Source organism: Lonchura striata, chromosome 14 (genome assembly GCF_046129695.1).
Source record: "Lonchura striata isolate bLonStr1 chromosome 14, bLonStr1.mat, whole genome shotgun sequence".
NCBI classification, from domain to species: Eukaryota; Metazoa; Chordata; class Aves; order Passeriformes; family Estrildidae; genus Lonchura; species Lonchura striata.
Window position 1 is genome coordinate 6,667,049 of NC_134616.1, and position 19,329 is coordinate 6,686,377.

Below are 19,329 nucleotides of genomic sequence, written 5' to 3' on the forward strand. Positions count from 1 at the left end.
AAGCTCTCAGGAAGATCTCAGCTCCATGATTCCAGCCAACCTGTTTCCACCCAAGTCACAGCAGGAGGGGAGGGAGCCATGGCTCGGGGTCACTCCTGTGGGGACCCCCAGGCTGCAGCAGCTCCGCAGCCCCGCACTCACCCCGAGTTATGCAACTGCCGGGGACGCTCAGGGCCAGGGGCCAGGACACCCAGCTGCCAATCCTGCCTCCCACTGACGCACTGCACGGCCGTGGGAAAGTCACTGAACCTCCCTGACAGCCACTGGGAAGAGCCAATGTTTATCATTCCTTCCAGGAAGCCCATCGTGGTGGTGTCTGGCCTCTGAAGAGCAGCCCTGCTACAGCCAGGAACATCTCTGCTTCCCAAGAGCTCCTCAGCCACACACACGTGCAGTCTCCAGCCTCAGCACTGGCCTTGGTGACTCCCTGAGCCTTCACACCCATCCTAGCCCCCCAGGCAGCATGTGCCCAGGCTCAGCATCTCACCAGCATCCTGACATCTCCAAGTTTCCAACATGGCCTGGAAAAGGCCACTCCTGACAGCGTGCCATTCCAAAGAGCACAGAATGCATCCACTGGTGCAGCACACTGAGGCTGGGAAACGTGCTAAAATACTAATGCACTGAAACACTTTGGCGAGGAAAAACACAATGTTATTCTGCCCCAGCTCATCTATAAACTCCAGCAAATTGTTTGCATAATTCAGATGGCAACAGGAACCCTAACAACTCGTATTTTCCTGTTCTAATCTTGCTGTGCGCAGTGTAATATTTACAGACATGAGTTCATTTTTGGCAATGCACATAGAGTTTGCACCATTAACCATTCTCATTCCTTTCTAGCTCCCTACACAAAGCTCTGGCACCCTCCCACCCAGCTGTCATTTCCTGCTTTCCCCAGAATGCCCAGGTATTTCCCTCAGAAGCCTTGGCTCCCATCCTGGCTGATAGAGCAGAGTCTCTGTGCAGTGCCAGTGGCTGCCACACCCCGAGCAGAGGTGGCTGCAACCAGCAGCAGTTTGGCAGCTGCAGAGGGCTGTGGAGAGCAGGGATGGACACTTGGATGTCGTTTCATGTGCACAAACACACGTGTGTCCACAGCACCACAACAGGCTTGGGCTGGAGGAGAGAGGAGAAGGGAAACGTTTGGCCAAGAAACAAGAGAGACCCAGACGTGTGGATGCCTATGGAGCTCCTGGCACAGCTTACTCTGCAAAGCCCCTTCTGATCTCCCAGAGCAGACTTTAATTAAAGCCATTTTGCTTGAATCTGTGGTCTCCTGGTCCAGCAACAGGAAAGGAACAACCTTACTGCTGCTCTTGGTTTCTTGCTTGGTTTTAGCCAGATAACTTTGGACAATTCACTTTTCCTGCCCAAGACTCTCCTCATCCACACAAACCCAGGTGATTAAACACAAAGGTGGTGCAGATGTAGCACAAGTGCCAAGGAGAGACATCATTGCCCCATGAAACGTGTCAAGGAGTAGACACCTCCAGGAAAGAGAGGGTGCCCCAGAACAGAGGTGTGGCAGCCCTGCCTGAGCCTTGTCTGTGCACCAGGCACCCACAGGTCCCAGAGGGAAAAGTGCTACAAATACACCAGGGAATGCACAGCAGGGCACAGCAGGCTTGGGATGTCATGTTTTTAACATTAAACCTGTCCTGTAGGTTTTCCAGGGAGCTGCCCTGGACACACTGATCCCACCCAGCAGGTCCAACTGCAGAGCAGCATGGCTGGGGCATAGTGTCATCCACTCGGATAAACAAATGATTCACGTTGTGATTTCCAGAGTATTTCCTTGCCCCAAGAATCCTTCCAGAAAAGGTCTGGGTCTCTCAGCTTGCTCACACATCCTGCTGTCATTCAACAGGCAGAAACTCCTAAAGAGAGCTGCTCTAAGCCAGGCATTGATGAACTATTAGTCACCATCATCAAAGAAAGCAGCAGTAAATACCAGCAGCAGAGCACCTGTGCACCTCCTAAAGTAATGCTGTGCCTCCTGCTTCCATACATGCTGCTGGCAATGCACAGTGCACCTGCACAGAAGAGCACACTGCCATTCACCAGGCTCCCCAGAAAATGAGAGTCCTACAGTGCTCCCTGCCCTTCCTGTCTGAGGGCAGATCAATTTTTATTTTATATGTCTCAGGTTGCGTGTGTGTCTCTTCCCACAGAAAAGCACTCCTGCCCAACAGATCTCAGCTATAAACTTCCTTGGCTCTTCTGAGGCAGAAATAAAACTGTTTTTAAAATCAGTTCTTTGTTTTAGTATAAAGGCAAAGTTTGCAGTTAGACCACCAATAAGAGAGTTGGGTTTGAGAGAAGAGAGGACACAGATACAGCTCTCTCCAAGGAAAAGATCTTTACAGGTGTAGCTGAACCATCAGAGAGGCATAAGAGGCAGCAGTCCCCAGTGCCACAGAAATGCTGGACAGGTTTGGCACAAGGACTGGCACTGGGAGCTGATCCAGCTCTCCAAGCACTCGGTATCCAACACGCCTCCTGCTCCAGCACAGGAGCAGGCACTGCAGAGCAGTGCTTGGATATCCAGACTGGACTGCCCCCAGCCAGAGACCCTGCATGGCACACTCACACCTGAGCCACAAAGGGAATTTTCCACCTCGTCCTTTCAAAACTGGACAGTTTTGATGAAAGTGAAATATCCCAAAAATGCTCTGGAAGTCTCAAATCCAGCTCTGTGCACAAGGCTGTGCCTTGGCACCCCTGAAGCATCCCACAGGCACTCACAGGAGCACAGGGCAGAGACGGCTGGGCTGTGCCCACATCCAGAGCAAAGCCAGCAAGGACATCCCTGCAGGGACAGGGGAATGAACACCCCAGGTACCAGGTGAGCCCCTGGTGCTCCCAGGGAACCAGCTCAGAGGGACAGTAGAGAAGGAAAGTGGCAAGACCTGGCAAAAGCAGGATTCTTCCAGGCTGAGGTCCAGCTCACAGCTGGGTCACAGCAGCAAGCTGAGCCTTTCAGTGCCAAAGGAAGTTTTTTGGGCCAGCTCTGAAGGTAGGGGTAGAGGAACTGGGAATAGATTTATAAGGAAGCAGGCCCAGGAGCTCAAACAGAGTGTGAGTAAAAACAAAAGGCGGAAAAGAAGACAGGATAAGAAGGGGGGAAAAAAGGGATAAGGGCATAATAATTAGGAAGGAATGGTCAAGAGATAACAGAGCCCATCTGAAAAAAAGCAAAACCAGGAAGAGATATAAACCAAGTCCTTCCCCATCTGCCTCCATCTACAGGCTGGACTGTTTCCAGGACCATTCCCATGGCAGCTCCAAATTTATTTCCCTGCTGCCATCTGCTCTGTGGCTCCCCTCCACACACGCTCCTGACTGGCACTTCTCCCCATCACCTGTTGCTGACATGGCAGACCTCTCACTGCTGCTGGAGCCAAGTGACACTGGGGCCTGGGGGGAGTGTCTGTGCATAAATCAGGAGCTGCTTTGTAGTCCCAAAGCTTTGTTCAGCTCCTGTTCCCCATTCTGGCTATGACAGTGTGGTGGGATGCAGGCATCAAACAAAGCATGGCAACCCCTGGCTCCAGAGAAGACTGGGGAGAGGAGAGGCTGCAGCAGGTTCTGGGCAGAGCTGGTTTTGAATCAGCTCCAAAATAAAGTCAACTTCCTCCTATCCCTAGTCCTCTTTCTTGCATTGCAGATAAGATGCCAAGGCTGCATCTCCCAGCATCAAAGGATGTTGAGTGCCTGCTGTAGTCCCAGCAGTTAGATTTAGACCTTCAGTGCACACTCAAAAAGGGACAGCCCCAAAAGATTGAAGATTTTTAAAAAATATCTTAGAAAGACAGATGTCTTAGTCTTTAGATGCACTTGCTTAAACGTGAGCTGTGTTTCTCTTCCCAGCTCTGTCTGCCAAGTCCTTCTGCTGTGAGTGTGCAGCAGTGGGCTGAGCCCCCTTCATGGACTGCAAGGTGAAGACCACAGGTGTGAACATGTCCATGAAGGTCATACAGCCCTGAGGGGAGACAAAACTTCCTCTACTCCTCTTGGGAGACAGGGCCACATGTACTGCCACATGTACTGGTCTGATTCAGAAACCTCATGGGGCCAACCAGCTGCACCCCACCTCAGTTATTCCCCAGCCTATTACCCCAAAGCTTCACACTTAGGGCAGTGAGCTCCTTAGGCCAACTTTAGGTCTTTCTTTGTTCAAGTTTAGTTGCATTCATGGGCAGGGGGAATGACCAGTGGAGCCAAACGTGAGGCAGATATTTGCCAGTCACAGCTTTCCCCTGGTGGCTTAGCCCTGGCCTCAGAGCTGAGAAAAGTAACTCAAATCCCCATCAAATAAATCCCACAGTGAGCCAGCCAAGCAGCACAGCAGTCTTTCCCAGGACAGATGAGGTGTGAGGAACAGGCACAGCAATATAATCCTGCCATACCCACACAATAAATGCTCATGTCAGGGCTTCACCAAGCAGAGAGTGAGCCATCACTGAAATAATATTTCACAGTGTCCAGCAGGATCTCTGCACTTCTAAGCTCCCAGTTCCTTCTCATGGGCACAGCAGCTGGCTGGCAGTGCCCTGCCTCAGTGAGGTTAAACAGCTCATGGAAGGAAGTTCAGCTACTGGTTTGCTTCACTGCTTGAAAGCTGGGTCATTCCTTGGAAATCTACCCACTAGGAGTCAGAGATTAGCAGCAGACATCAGCTACAACACACATGCTCTCCAGCATCCCCTGACACCCTCCTGTGTTTATCCAACAGCACCTGGCAGCAAGGAAGACTCAAGGTGGGTGCTGCAGGCTGTGCCCTAGCTCTTACTCCAAAGCCTGGGAATGCTTTCCATGTGATGTTTTCTAGCAAAATACCGTGTTCCCAGGAAGCTGCTGAGCAGATGGTTCTGCAGACCTTCATCCTCTGCCTGCCCAGAACAGAGGACAAGCCAAATCCCCACACTCAGTGGCCCCAAGGAGCCTTGGTATTTCCCCTTACAGATCTTGATTTTCAAGGGAAGAGAAGCAAGAGCTGTTTGTGGATGGACTGTGATTCTGGCAAAATGTTCTCCAGAAATTCAGCATGTGAGAGACACTGAGGATAGAAATCTTCAGCTCAGGTGGTCAGAGAAGGGCAAAGCAAAATCCCTCAAGAGGGGCTGTCTGGCTAAGGGAAGACAGGCCACATCTTTGATGAGGACGTGCCCTTCCAAGCGTTGGCATGCCAGTAGGGAAGACTCCCTGGCATCCAGCACACCATCAAAGCACTGCCCAAACTTGGCACAGGCCACGGGGCCATGCCCTCAGCACTGATTTAGAGCTGACAGAGCCAGCACTGGCACATGCTTTAGCAGGAGAAGCAGCCCAATACCCTGGGCAGGACAGTCGCCTCGAGCAAGATTAACATTTGGCTGTCTGCACCCTCAGTTGTTAGCCAGAGCTGGTGGCTGAAAGGACCAGATCACCCCTGTTATGTGGCCACTTTAAAAATAACCTCTCCCAAAGCCCCACAGTGCATAACCCTGTGTCTGTCTCAGCTCCAGGAGCTGAAGGGGATCAGTTTGCAGGGCTGATGGGTATTTTTGGGCACTCTGACTAATTGTCAGGACATATGCTGAGCATTCTTTACAAGGGAAAACAAAGCTGCACAGTCTCCTCCAGCAAGGCCTAAGGGGTTGGATTAGTCACAAGAGTTATTTTCATAAAACTCTACTTTAGGAAGGTTTAACTTCCAGCTTCAGATAAGTGCAGTTTAAAATGGAAGAAGAAGTCAACCTCCTGGCACCCCAACACCCACCACAAAGGCTGGCCCAGGCTGGGTCACATTGCACAAACAAGGGCAGGAGAAGTGGAAATTTCACCTTGGAGTGGCTTCAGATTCACAAGTGCTTCTTTGGTACCACATGGAGTATTTTGGAAGTTGTGTCCCTCCTCCTCCCTCCACTCTCAGGAGCAGGAGCTCCCAGCCCAGAGGCTGCAGACTTGATGTCCTGCAGCCCAATGTGAAGTGCTCCTCAAAGGCCACATCCCCTGAGAGGAGCAGAGAACAGCCAGTTCTTGCAAGTTTATTCACCATTAAAAAGACTTTGTTCTAAAATAACCTGTTTTGAATGGGTTTCTTTGTTGCACTTCCTTGCTGCTTCTGTCACCAACCTGAGCACCTCAGCAGCACTTCACTCACCTGCCAGCTTAAGGCAGCACTCATCAGCTCAGTTTCTCTACACTTACTAAGACAGCAAATAAAGCACCTGTGTGCAACATCTCCACATCACCCTGGGACACACAAGCCAGAACAGCCCATGTTTCCCCACCACTTTGCTCCCCCTTTCAGCCTCTGGGATGTTTTAAGCCCCACTGTTGTCTCAGCCCATGAACTTGTGCTTTCCCCTTTCCCTGGCACATATCAAACCTTGCTCTTCTCATTCAGCAGACATTGCACCAGAAGCACACACGTCTCAAGATGACAAGAGCTCTCTGAACTCTCCAGTGTTCTCTGTACATTTTCCCCTGAGCTGCAGAGCAATTTCTGCTGAGGATAAATGTTGCCAATTCAATTTCTAATAGCAGCATTAAAATGTATGAGCCATTTATCTGGAGTCAGGGATAATATTTTCAAAGTGCCTGTGTGATACAGGAATGTAAATCTCGTTTTTCATAAAGTGATAAGGATCCTGAGTCTCTCTGGAAATATGTCAGATCAGAGCTGGGCAAGGACTGCACAGGAAAGCTTTACCTGTGGGGTCGGTTAGAAAACACTGGTTCAAATGTTAAAAAAAAGGAACAGATCTATTTAAATCTTTCATCAGGGTTAGGTTTCAATTTCAGCCAAAACCAGAGTCCCAGCCCAAAATGGTTTTCAGAGCCCTGCCCTGGTTTTGGTATCCCAGCTGAATGTCATCATCTGCAGGATAGAGGCTGTTTTGGAACAGAAAGCAGGGGAATTCTCCTCCCCAGCATACTCCCACTCTAGTTTTTTGGTAACCTAGCAAAATTCGAGTTCCTTTAGTGTCTCGGAAACATTAAGATCAGTACTTGGTAAGAGACAGCTCAGGCCAAAGGAGGGTGGGGGGGTGAGGTTACTGAAATTGCTAAATTTAATACCTTCATTTCCCCCTCCACCAAGCCAGGGCATTCAGAGGTGAGGGAAGGGCTCTTCCCCTCTGCCATGCTCCTCCAAGAGTCCCACAGCAGCTCTGCATGCTGCAACATTTCCACCAGTGCTGACTCTTGGAGCAATGGGCAAAGTCTGTGAGTGGGTACATTCATTCAACACAAACTTTGGAAAAAGAAAAGTAATATACTTAAAAGAGTGTTTGATTTTAAACATAGAAATAAACCAATGTTGGAGCTGGTAAAAGTATTTCTGTGTTTGATTAAGCCATCCCCTGCTCTGGGGCTGGATTCAGGCCCAAAAAATGATTTTGTTTTCTTTCTCAAGTAGCAGAGAGACAATAAATTCAGGGACAAGGAGCAACAGTCTGCAAAGAGAACCAGCCCTTCTCAACACAACCACTGCAAGCTCTGCAGCTACTGCCCACATCCAGCCATTAGAGGATGGGCTCCATGTGACAGAAAAGCAGTGCTAATTGCACACAAATGACAGAGAAAACTGTCAAAAAGCTCAACCAGATGTGAAACAGTGGTTTGCCTTCCTTTAAAACCAGCTTGTGCAACCACATTTCATGAGAGCCCACAAGCACCATGTCCCTCTGGGAATGCTGCAGGACAATGGGGAAAGGGTGAGGCTTCCAAATCATGGAGAGTTTTCCTGCAATAGCAAGGACTCTGCTGTCCCTTTGGTAAAGTTATATCCCTTGAGAGAAACTCTCAGCCGTGCTAGAAGGAAGCCTGGCAGGAAGCCTTGTCTGCTTTGTGCCAGGGCTGAGCAAGGTTAGGTTTAGTTCTGGATCTGCAAAGAACAGCAGCAGGTTTAGTCACCCAGAGACAGCCAAAAGGCAAACACACCTTGATACCAAGAAGGTGAAACACTGGGGGAGGACACAGGAAGACCTGCAGGGATGCCTGTCCTGCTCCCAAATGTTAACATTCAGTGCTGCACCCCACGGAGGTGACACAAAGGAACATCAGATACTGCATGCAAACAAGTCACATGAGACAAGCAGTGTCTCATCTCCAAAGAGATGCTGAAAACACAAGATAAAAAGCTCCAAGTGGCATTTGTAGGTTTTAAAGCTGTTTAGCATCCTGCCCAGCTCAGCTCTGGCAGTTTGGGGTGTGGTGGGGGGCACAGGGCTGTGCTGTGCAGCAGGGCCACACGGAATCAAGCCCAGCCCCTGGGCCACAGCACTGCCCACCTTGAGCTATAAAAGGTGGACTCCTGTCTGTCTCACCCAGATCTCACCCAGCTGTGAAAATCACCTTCTTTAAGATGCCAGGCTGCCCAAGGACCAGGCTTTCCTGAAGCCTCTCCCTGAAGCTGATGGCTGAATGCACTGCTGGCACTGAGAGCTCCCTGTGATGCTGAGGAGCTTGGTCATGTCACCAAAGCATTTCCCACATGGCTCCAGAAAGGAGCTAGAAAAAAATCCACCCACAGCCCTGGAAGGGACTTGCAAGAACACATAATTTACAGCTCCCTCATGATTGTAAAATTATAATAAAATACTTCTAAAATATCCCTACAGAAACCAATCTCTTTTTATAGATGCAACCTCCATCCCTTGTTTCAGAAAGCTATGAAGCTAATCCAAAAAAGGGATCGTGATTTTTCATCATGTGAATAGGTTCACAGATCATGGGTTTTCATGGGTTCAGCTTTTGTTTGTATTTGTGCCATTGATAATTGTTCCCTCTTTTCACTCACTGGTAATTATGCCTAAAAAGATTTGCTGAAATCCATCAGTGGGCCTCTGGTAAGGGGCTCAGGCATTGCTTCATCAAGACAGGTGGTATTCTCATGTATTTCTACACAACTTCATGTATTTGATAGTTCAGCAATAAGGAGCAAAACCCAAGCAGAGATCACTGCCACAGCCTTGTCAGCCTCTCCCCTGCAGCACCATGGTGCAGAGGGACAGACAGTACTTCTCCTACAGACAGATTTTTCAGTTAAAAGTTGTACTTCTTCAAAAAATACAAGTCCATTGAGTGAAGTGCATCTGCAAATATCTCTGTCCTAACAGAGAAAGGTGCAGGATGATACAGGAGCCCTTCCTGGGCTGCCAAGAGACTGGGTTCAGCACAGCCTCCTTATCCTGCCTTTCTCAGGCACAGCTGGTACTGCACAAGAGCCCCCTCCATCATCCCAGAAATGAAATCTCTGCTCCCACAGTGCCCTGGCAGCAGGTGACTCCAAAACTCCAGTCCTGACCTGCTTAAACTGGGGACACTTCAGGGCAAAATAATGCCAGAGTCCAAATTTTCAATTTCCTGCCCCAGGTATATTGCAGAAGAGGCTGAGGTTTGCTCCAGCCCCTGGAGCAGCAGCAGGGAGAGGCTTAGTCTGTCAGCACTCCTGCCTAACCAGCTGCTTAGAACCAACCCTTACCTACAAATCAAGCATCTCAGTTTCCCCACAATCCTTTCACAGGGAGAAATTTTCAGGATAGGGGAGATGGCAGAGAAGGCCACCTCTGCAGCACCTGAACCCACTCCCAAGGCTCTCCAGCCCACAGTCCCACCAGGAATTTCATTGCCATACTTCCAGGAATTGTAAAAGCCCAATCTCGGCAGCCAGCTTCACGCACCATCCCCTGCACGATCTCATTTATAAGGCAAAAGCTGTTTGGCAAAACAGCTCACGCAGCATCCAAATGTCCGCGGAGCAGCCAGCATTCCTGGCGCGGGCTCCCCTTCCCCCCGGCTGCTCCAGGGATGAGCTCATCGCTATTTCAGGTTGAATTTGCACTTGGCAATCTCCCTGGTAACCAAAACAACTTACTCCTGGTTTATAAGAGATTTGTTGGTTGTTTGGCTCAGTGTCTGGGGAGCACACAGAGGTTTCCCGGCACTGAGCAGGGAGGGCAGGAGATGCTCTGCAGGGAGGAGGGAGAGCCGCCTTCGGGCTCACCCAGCGACGTGGGCCTGAGGAAAGGAGCTGTGAGGCACGGCTTTCACTCGCACACACCGCAGGTGAGCCTTTAGGGCAGCCCCTGCCAGCCCAAACCAGTGTTACAGCCTCTCCAGCACATCACAGTCACCACAGGGATGCTGTTTGCAATCCTCTCCAGCCAAAAATCAGCAATTCTTTCCCCAAACAGGAATGGTGTGTCCCCCACCCACTGCAGGAAACCCATCCTACCACAGGGACAGATCCAGAATCGAAGTTTCCACCTTTGGTTATAAATCACTGAGGTGTTAATGGCATAAGAGAGAAGGGAATATCATGGCAAGGGGTGGATGACACGTTCTAGCATCCACCAAAAAAAATCCAGACAGAATTGAACAGATTTGCGTCCCCACCAGGAGCCTTTGTGCTGCTGTGAGGTGAACGTGGGCTGCTCTCCAATCCTGATCCCATCCTGGCCATTTCCAGAGGCACTAAAGTAAATTACACATCAAATGCATTCACTGGCAGGCTGTGCCTGGGGAAGCAGGACTGCTTTTCAATAGGCAGAGCAAGGGCAGACAGGAAAATGCATTTGCTTGTGTTGAGTGAAATACATAGCTCTGGGTATCTTTAACGTGAGATGAGACCAGAGAGAGTGAGAGGGAAATCCTTGCACCCTGGGCTGTTCATCAGTGCCTCTCCATAGTACTGTCAGAAGCAAGATCACATCAGGACAATGTTTAGACATCTCCAGGGAATTTGTAGAGTGGAAGCAAAGCCACTCAGTATTCGGATTACAATCTCAAATTACTCAGTCCAGATGAGGACCACACACCTGTGTTCTGGAGGTGCTGTCTGTGTTTGCATTGCCTGAAACCACTGGGTGCCCTGTGGTTAATGCTGTACCAAAGAGCAGGACACAGTGCCAGGCCACTGGAATGCTCTTGGGATCCTGACACTGCCACTGTGGGCTCTTGAACTCAGCAGGTATCAGTCAGAAACTCATCAAACTCATCCCCTGGATGAAGTAAATCAAGCTAGAAAAATCTCTGTAGCACACAGCAAGAGCATTGTGAGTGCACCCAGCTGTCCCAAGGCAGCAGTTTCCTGGGATGCTGCAGCCCTGGGGATGACACACCTACCAGGAATTTTAAAGAGCTCTTTGCTATCTCAGTGCAATGAGATGAGGGGAAAACCAAGAGGCACAGAATGAAGTGCAAAAACCAGACGATAAGACAGAAGCTGGAAAGGGAGGCAGGCAGTGCCTCAGAAGTGACTAATTCCAAACCTTTGCTCCAGTGTTTATTATAGAAAAGAACAGATAAGAAAGGCTGATGGTAACAACTGCCAGGGGCAGCCAGTCCCAAGGTAAACAAGCAGCAAATGCCTTGGGAGCAGCCTGCCAAGTCCAGATGGTTCCCACATTTTGGGGCATTTCTTTAGAAGAAAGGACATCATTTTCTTCCCTCCCCAGCATGCTCCTGCAGTAGTGGGGGCTGTATTTAGGGTCATGTCATAGTTAAGGGAGTCTTTGTTCAGACACCACTAGAAGCACATGAAAACTGAATATTCCCATGTGAAGGCTCTGAGGAAGAGCTGGGAGCCAACTCCCTGCAGGAAAGTCAACTAACAACCACTGTGGGCTGGACCAGTCATGGCTTTAGTGTGATGAACCATTTCTATTTTTCTTAGCACAAGAAGAAAGGGATGTCCAGCACTCTGGTTCATATGAGAGAGTTTTGGAGGATTGAGTGGATTTTTTGCTCTGTCCAAGCAAAACAGCAAGAGCAATTCTTGCTCTGCCAGAAGCTCTGAACTCCTCTGCAGCTGAGAGCTGGTGTAACACAAGAGCCCTCACACTCTGGGACAGCTGCTGCAGTGCTGAAGGGACCTTGAAGAAAAATAGGTGGATTATAGATCCCTGCACCAGGAGTCCCTTGGCATATGGAGCACACACAATTCCTTGTGAAGAGGAGTCTTTTAAACCCCCATCATTTCAGCAGACAGACACTACTGGAGCCAGCCAATATTTGATTTGAAGCTGCCTCATATGTCAAAGCATCATAAATCTGTGAGGCAGATTTTAGTCTCCTCTTTTCCACTCTGCTCATGTCCCCTTTCCAGGGGTGGAAGGGGATTAGAAGTGAGGAAGCCAAAAAGCTGCCCTGCAGTAATTCTTCCCAGCTGGAATAGGTTTCCCCTGTTCTCCATTAGATGTCTGGGTGACAAGTGGCATTCTGTATTTGACCCCAACAGATTCAGCTGTGTCCCACCACCTTCAATCCCTCACAGTTCTGACCTTGGCTGCCAGCTCACACCACAGACAGCTCTGCAGGAGGGATGCAAACACCACCAATCACTGGGGTCACCTCAAGGAACAGAAAAGAGATGAGAACCATCTGTGGAATAAGTGGGTCTCCTGAAAACATCAGTCCAAAGTCAAGAGGGTTTGAATTTCTTATTTACAAAAATAATGCAGCTCTGTAACAGCATCCAAACCAAAATTGTAACTCTGCCTGAAGGTTTCCAGCCAGGCACACAGCAAAATAGCTGCCCTTCCACCCTGGATTGCAGCTCCAGGAACTGCCAGGAACCCTGCCCTGGCTCTCAAACTTCTTCCAGGGAACTCTAGCTCAGCCTTTTTTTTTGAAAGAGTGCTTCCAACCCTGTCCAGCATGGCTATAATGCAATTCTTGCCCTACTTTGATTTTCTCCAAAGCTTTAAATGTAATTTTAGCCCTGTCTTGCCATTGGACACAGACCCTATTTCCCATCTATTCTGATGGAGATGAAAAAGCTGGAGAAGCAGAAGAGGGAGCATCCCTTTGTCCCACAGAAATGCCACGTTCTCCTGCTCTGAGAGGAGGAATTTGCTCTGGCAGCATTCTTGGCACCACACAAACCTGAATCACCCTGGAAGCATCGAGGGCCAGCTTCTACTTCAGTGTGTGCTGCAGGGAGGGCATCCAGGGCTTTCCTGTGGCTTTCCAACAACAGCTCAGAGCACAGCAAAGCCTTTGCAGGAAGCACTGAGAGCAGCTAAATGAGCCTTTTCTGGTAGCAGAGTTTTGCCTACAGGACTGGGCAGGTTTCACAGAGAGAAATGCTCATCACACACCAGCTTCAGCCTCTTGGTTCCAGTTCACTCCTGCAGAAGCCAGCTGGGATGGTATTCCCAGAGCTGGCTCTGGGCTGCTCAGCTACAAAAGTCCCAGTTAAAGCCCTCTGGGGAGAGGAACAAGGTGGGCTATGTCCTGTCTCTGAAGCCCAGGGAAGCCCCAGTCCTTTGGTCCTACACCCTGCCAAGTGGCTGCAAACAGGGCTTTTAGTGGACCCAAGGACAAAATGACTAAAGCCAGAATATATGGCACAGTCCTTCCAAAACCACACTGCAGAAGTGGAAACGTGCATTTAACTAAATAGCATTTAATTCTTTAGAGTCACAGAGTCTCAAGAGCCATCTGCTTAAAACTCCTCTCCAAACAGAGTATCTAAGTGAAATATGAGATCTCTTTCTTCCTCCCACACTCCCTCTGCCAAAATCAGACACGAAATGACTGATCTCAGACATTTCTGCTTTGTTACTTTCCCTGTGTGCATTTCTATAACAGAAGTGAAATAAAAAGAGATCTCGATGAATCAAACTGTAGTATTTTGACTTAAAGTGCATTTTTTTTATGAAATCACAGGTCAGTTCTGGGAAGGTTTATTGCATATACATGATTTTCATTATCTGCTCAAGCAAAAGTGAGTCCACCCTACTAAAGGTAAAGAATTGAATTTGAAACCTCAGCTTTGCTACCTTTGCTCTGCTACCAGCAGGGCACAAGGTGAGAGTGGCTGAGGACCACGAGGGTGACAGGCAGGCATGGACTGCTTGGCTCAGCTCTCCACACATCTGCATCTCCCTGTGACCCCTGTGCAAGCCTGGCACCAGAGCCTGCCCATGGCTCTCCAGGGAGCTGCTCTGATTTAGAAGCAACCAAATCAAAACTAATCCAAAGCCTGGGCAAACTTTGCACATTGCTGGTGGTGAGGCTTTTCTTGCTACATTTAATGCCCCTGGGACTTCAGGGCTAAGCAGCACCACAAAAAGGGAAATACTAAATACAGACTTGTGTGATCTTTGTCCCATCAGCAAAGATCAGAGGAATTTTCTACCCAAATCCCACAATGCTTCCACTGGCTGGTGAATAAACTTAAAAGAATATAATTCACCCAGGCTGCTGCTGAGGGGACAGTATTATTCCTGGCTCACATCTGCCTCTGCTTACCTGCAGAGCTGTGTGCAGCCCTGGGGTCCAGCACAAGAAGGAGAGAATCCAGAGGAGACAAGGGTGCAGTGCTCTGAGGGATGGAGCAGCTCTCCTTTGGAGACAGGCTGGGAGAGCTGGGGTTGCTCAGCCTGGAGAAGGGAAGGCTCTGGGAAGGTCTTATTGCAGTTTTGTATTTCAGCTCTTCAAGGGGGGGTCACAAGGAAGATGGGAACAAACTTTTTATCAAGGCCTGTTGCAATAGGACAAGGGCAAAGGTTTTCAACTGCAACACATTAGATTTAGACTAGATACAAGGAAAGATATTTTTACACTGGAAAAACCAGTAAATCACTGGCACAGACTGCCCAGAGAGGTGGTAGGTGCCCCATCCCTGGAAGTGTTTGAGGCCAGGCTGGACAGGGCTCTGAGCAACCTGGCCTAGTTGAAGATGTCCCTGTGGACTAATTTACCTTTAAAGGTCCCTTCCAACCAAACTGTTCTGTGATACAAAAGGAAGTTGCTTAAGGAGGTCAGTTCCTTAAAGCTTTTGTTACATCCTAGTGCAGTGGGTGTGGACTGGAAGCCACATTCATGTGATAAGGATTCAGACTACAGATGAAGGGCATCCTCCAGCATCACTCCCTATCCACAGCCATGAGCAGGGACCTGACTGGGCTCTCCCAGCTGTTTCCTGCCATATATCTGGATTTTCCATTCACAGTGCAGCTCGATGGAAAAGCTGCTTCCGAAATAAAGGGCAGCCAAGACAGGCAGGAGAGTGTTTATTTTCAACTGTTTGAGTACCCTAAACATTGCCTCCTGTTGAACAGCTGCCATTGTTTACATCCAAGCAGAGAATTATACCAACATACAGGGAGACAAGCCGTCGCTCACAGCAGGGAATAACTTCTGTTAGAATCAGTTCAAGGGCCCAATCCTAAAAACCCTCCCCAGCCAAAATTCCTCAGTGCACATCAGAAACCAGCTGTAAAATCCCAGCCCTGAACTCCTTCCTCAGAGCCACAGTCCAAAATCTGAGCAAAGGGCTTACTGCTGCACTGAGATCTGGAGGGGTTGGGGTTTTTTTGCACTTGTGGTGCCAGCTCTGAAACACCTACCCACATTTTTCTTTTAGGTATTAGTCAAGAAGGAATTTTTATATACTGAGCTCCTTAAGGAAAAGTTAGGAACTGGTTTGTATTCAAGAATGCTGTGTTTGGTAAAAAGAAGAAAAGGGTGTTGTCACTGAAGTATGTGGGTGCTCTTATCATTACAAAAAGAAAGCTGAAGTTTCAAATCCATATTTGGTTGCTTGATCAGCTATTTGCTTTGTACATCATGGCTTAAGAATTTAATCAGTTTCCTTTCGGAAGTTGTTTTGTTGTTGTTTTTAAAAAACATTCTTCCTCTCAAAAGAGGGTAAAAGGCTATTTGGTAGGTGGATTGTTTTTACGGTTTTTCCCATTTCACATCCTAGATTTCAGTGGTTTAAAAAATAGTCACAACCCATTCTCAACCACAGACAGGCTCCTGCTTACACAACATGAACTGGACCAGAGCCTCACGCATTAACTTATCTTTTGACCAATTACTAAAGAAAATATTAATTACAGAAACACCCATCTTGCAAACACAAGGGCAAATACAACTTCACTCATGCAAGTGACTTCCCAAATCTATATTGATACAGGGGTGCAGCATTTGTACAAAGCTAAAGGTGTTTGCATTCACATGGGTGCAGCTGTAGAACTCTGCAACTGCCTGATATTCCATAATACAGAAAGAGGAAATTGTGATAATTATTAGGTAAAAGCCTGCATTCCCATAACCTCAATTCTGTTACTGCCAGCCTGCTCCCAGGATTGTTCCTCACATCACCTGAGACCCCACAAAACAGTCTCTGCTTTAGTTATTTCCTTCCCAGCTCTCTTTAAAAAACTTAAAGAGGCACATCTGATCACCTGCCCAGGAAAGCACAGAGCTGGCAGTTCTTACACAACTCAGTACCACTGCAAATGCTCCCAGTTTAACTTGGAGGCAAAGAGAAAAGTTATATTTATACCCCAGTGTTCAAAACAACCACCTTCCAGGAGGCAATATGCATATCAGAAAGAGAAGATGCAAGAGAAATCAGAAGCCGGAATGTAGATAAATTCCATTTCCAAAACAACCCACAAAACAAGCAGTTTCTGAGGTTAACTCAGCGAACTATGGAGAAATTGCCTGCTGAAGCGTTCCAGAAGTACATCACGCACCCACAGGCTTCCCACTCCCCATCCCCGCTCCCACAAACCCTTCTCCGGCAGAGCAGTCACAAGGCAGAGAAAAGACCAAACACCAGCCCTGAAATCCAAAGATCTGCGAAGCGTGGGATGCCGAAACGCTCCTGCCCTGCTCGGCGAGACGATGCTCGAGAGGCGGAGGGAGGGATGCGCTTACTGCGTGCCGGAGAGGAGAGCGGAGCCCCGGGCGCTGCGGCGGCGCTGCCGGAGGAGGGGAGGGATGGACCGAGCGCCGCTTTGGTCCGGGCTGCGCTGGGATGTCCAGCGGGACAGACGCGGCTCCCACGCTTATAGCAGGGAGGTGCATGGCAAAAAAAAAAAAAAAAAAATACTTAGTCCAGCCCAGAGCACCGATCCTGCCCGGGGAGCAGCTGGAGGTGGGGAGCTCCTCCCAGGGTCACTGCACCATCCGTGGGGGGAAAACCCCAAGCAGCGGTGGCACTTGGCCAGCAGAGCTGTTCCGAGTTCCCCACAACAGCACAGCGCTGTCATGGGAACCGTGGGATGCTGCAGGCTGGGAACAGCCCCGCTGCCCCAAAAAAAGTGCCAGCAGCTGCACTGCCAGACCAGGAAAATGAGGCACAAAATCTTCGCAGGAGGATGCCTCGCCTGTCCTGTCCGAACAATCCTCTCAGTGCTAAAGGCTTTCGGGAAGCTCAGTTATGCATCACCTTCAGGTCCACAGACAGAGTTTGCAGGACACAAACGAACAGCAGGGATGTATTTCAAGTGAGAAGTCTGCAAGGAGGGAGGGGACCCAACTGAAGAGAGCATAGAAAAATGCCCCAAAAGGAGCACTTTCTTCAAAGCAGACATAACAAAGTGCTGTCAGGTAGCAGTTCATTGCTATTTTAAATAAATCTGCCTGCCTGTGCTGCACCCCACCAGAAAAATATCACAACGTTCACGTTTGTTTTCTCCCTCTCTCCATCCCTTATTCTTTTTATATTCTTCTGAGTTTATGCCACTTTTTACTGTACTTCACATGGCAAGAAACTAAGTTTGTTGTTCAACAAGAGGTGCTTGTGTTAGAGCTCTTGCTCTACAAACAGATTTGTGGTGCCTTGGAGAGCCACCACAGAGCTCCTGACTAATAGCAGGAGAGGCTGGTAGGTGTGCTGGACACAGCACCAATATCCCTGGAAAGCAGATCATTATACTTGGGCCAAGCAATTTCTCTTTGTTAGTAAAACAAAAACAATTGTGTAAGAGCAAACACACTCTCTTTATAAAAACATTCATCTTTTTCTGTGTCTCTGTTCATTCAACAGGTAAATACCACAGATTCCTCTAACACTGCATCATCCACATTAACAACATCCCTAGCAGGGACAAGAACACTGGGCTGCCCTGAGGTTCAAGGATCAGTCCATCACCACTTGCCAAGAACAACTTCAAGCATGCATAAAACACAGATGTGAAACACCAACATCATTTATCATGATGGACTGGAGTTTACACTTGATTTCCAAAGGAATCCAAATACCCATTTCCAGCTCATTTTTCCAACAGCTCTCCCAGCAAGCATAAAACTCACTCACCATTATGAGAGCTTTTCCCTAGTGCCTGTAACCAACCATCAGACCTACAAGGACATTAGCAGAACCCCCCCTGTCCCTCAGGTGTGAGGTTTATCACATGTTTGCAGCTGCAGAGCTCCAGGATTCACGAGAAACTGCAGAGGTGAGACCCATCAAGGATGGGACATCCAGACAGAGCATTCCCAGTTAGACAGATCAAGGCAAGAGCTCCAGGAGAAACCAGAGGTGTAGAGTGTGAGGATACAAAGATAAGCCAGGTGTTGCATGACTGTAGGAGAGCATCACTAGGGAAAATTACCCTGCAGGCAGCTCCTGTGGGGTTTCTGCTTTCAAAAGAGGGAGTTCTCCTGTCTCTGGCCACAAACAGAAAAGGGAGGAGAGGGGAGTGGGAAGGCTGCTGCTCCAGGGGTGTCTGTGCCAATGGATTCCCTTCACCAGGACCAGACATTGCCCTGTCCCCACAGGGGTATCTGGGGACTAATCCTGCACCTCTGTGGGTGCATCTTGGAAGATCCCAACCAGATGATGCATCCTGGAGAAGCACAAGTGCTCTGATAAGTGCCTGACAACAGGCACCTGCAGCCCACCAGCAGTGTAACAAGCATCCCATATCTGCAGGGAATGTCTGCTCTCTGGAGCCTCTCATTTAATACTTATTTAAATTATTACATACTTCATAATAATTATTTAAAATTTTCCACACACAACACAAACTAGAGATTTCATGGCCAAATCCTAAATACCAGCTACCATCAAAAGCAACTCCTAAGCAGCATGTCTGTCAGCTTAATAGAGTGGCAGCTAAATAATAAATTCATCTATTTAATGTGGCTCTCACTGGCTGCAGCAGAGCAGGCTGTTATTTGAGTAATTCATTGCTCTCATTGGATTGCAGCTCAAGGCCTCATCCTGCAATTGCTGCATCCTTTAGATCCCTGTTGGATTCACTACTCAGTCCCATGTGCACCATGCCACACCCAAAAAAAAAGATAAATAAAGGTCTGCAAAGGCACGTGGAACAGAGCAAGTGCTTTACCCCATCTTCAGTATGGCTACTCCTGCCAGAAAGTGAGTGTGTGCAGGACCAGACCTTAAATCAGACCTTAAAATTACCAGTATACCTGACAGAGAAGAATTTAAGACCTCCAAAGCTTGCACTCATCACAGCAGCAACTTTATTCTGTTTGGAAAAGAGCACTGGATGATTTAGAGAGCAAGGACAGCACAAAACCAGAGTCAAGGAACAGGCACTGGGGCACTGCTACATTACAGAT

The 19,329-nt window shown here is 48.6% G+C and overlaps 1 protein-coding gene across 1 annotated transcript in view; it reads right to left on the reverse strand.

Moving 5' to 3' along the window:
• FHL1 (four and a half LIM domains 1) overlaps window positions 1-16,818 on the reverse strand; it is a 28,692-nt gene extending 11,874 nt beyond the window's left edge. Inside the window, exon 1 of the mRNA XM_021548481.3 lies at window positions 16,672-16,818. The gene's annotated coding sequence lies outside the window, so the exon portion shown is untranslated. The remainder of the gene's footprint in view (window positions 1-16,671) is intronic.
• Between the last annotated feature and the right edge of the window lie 2,511 nt (window positions 16,819-19,329).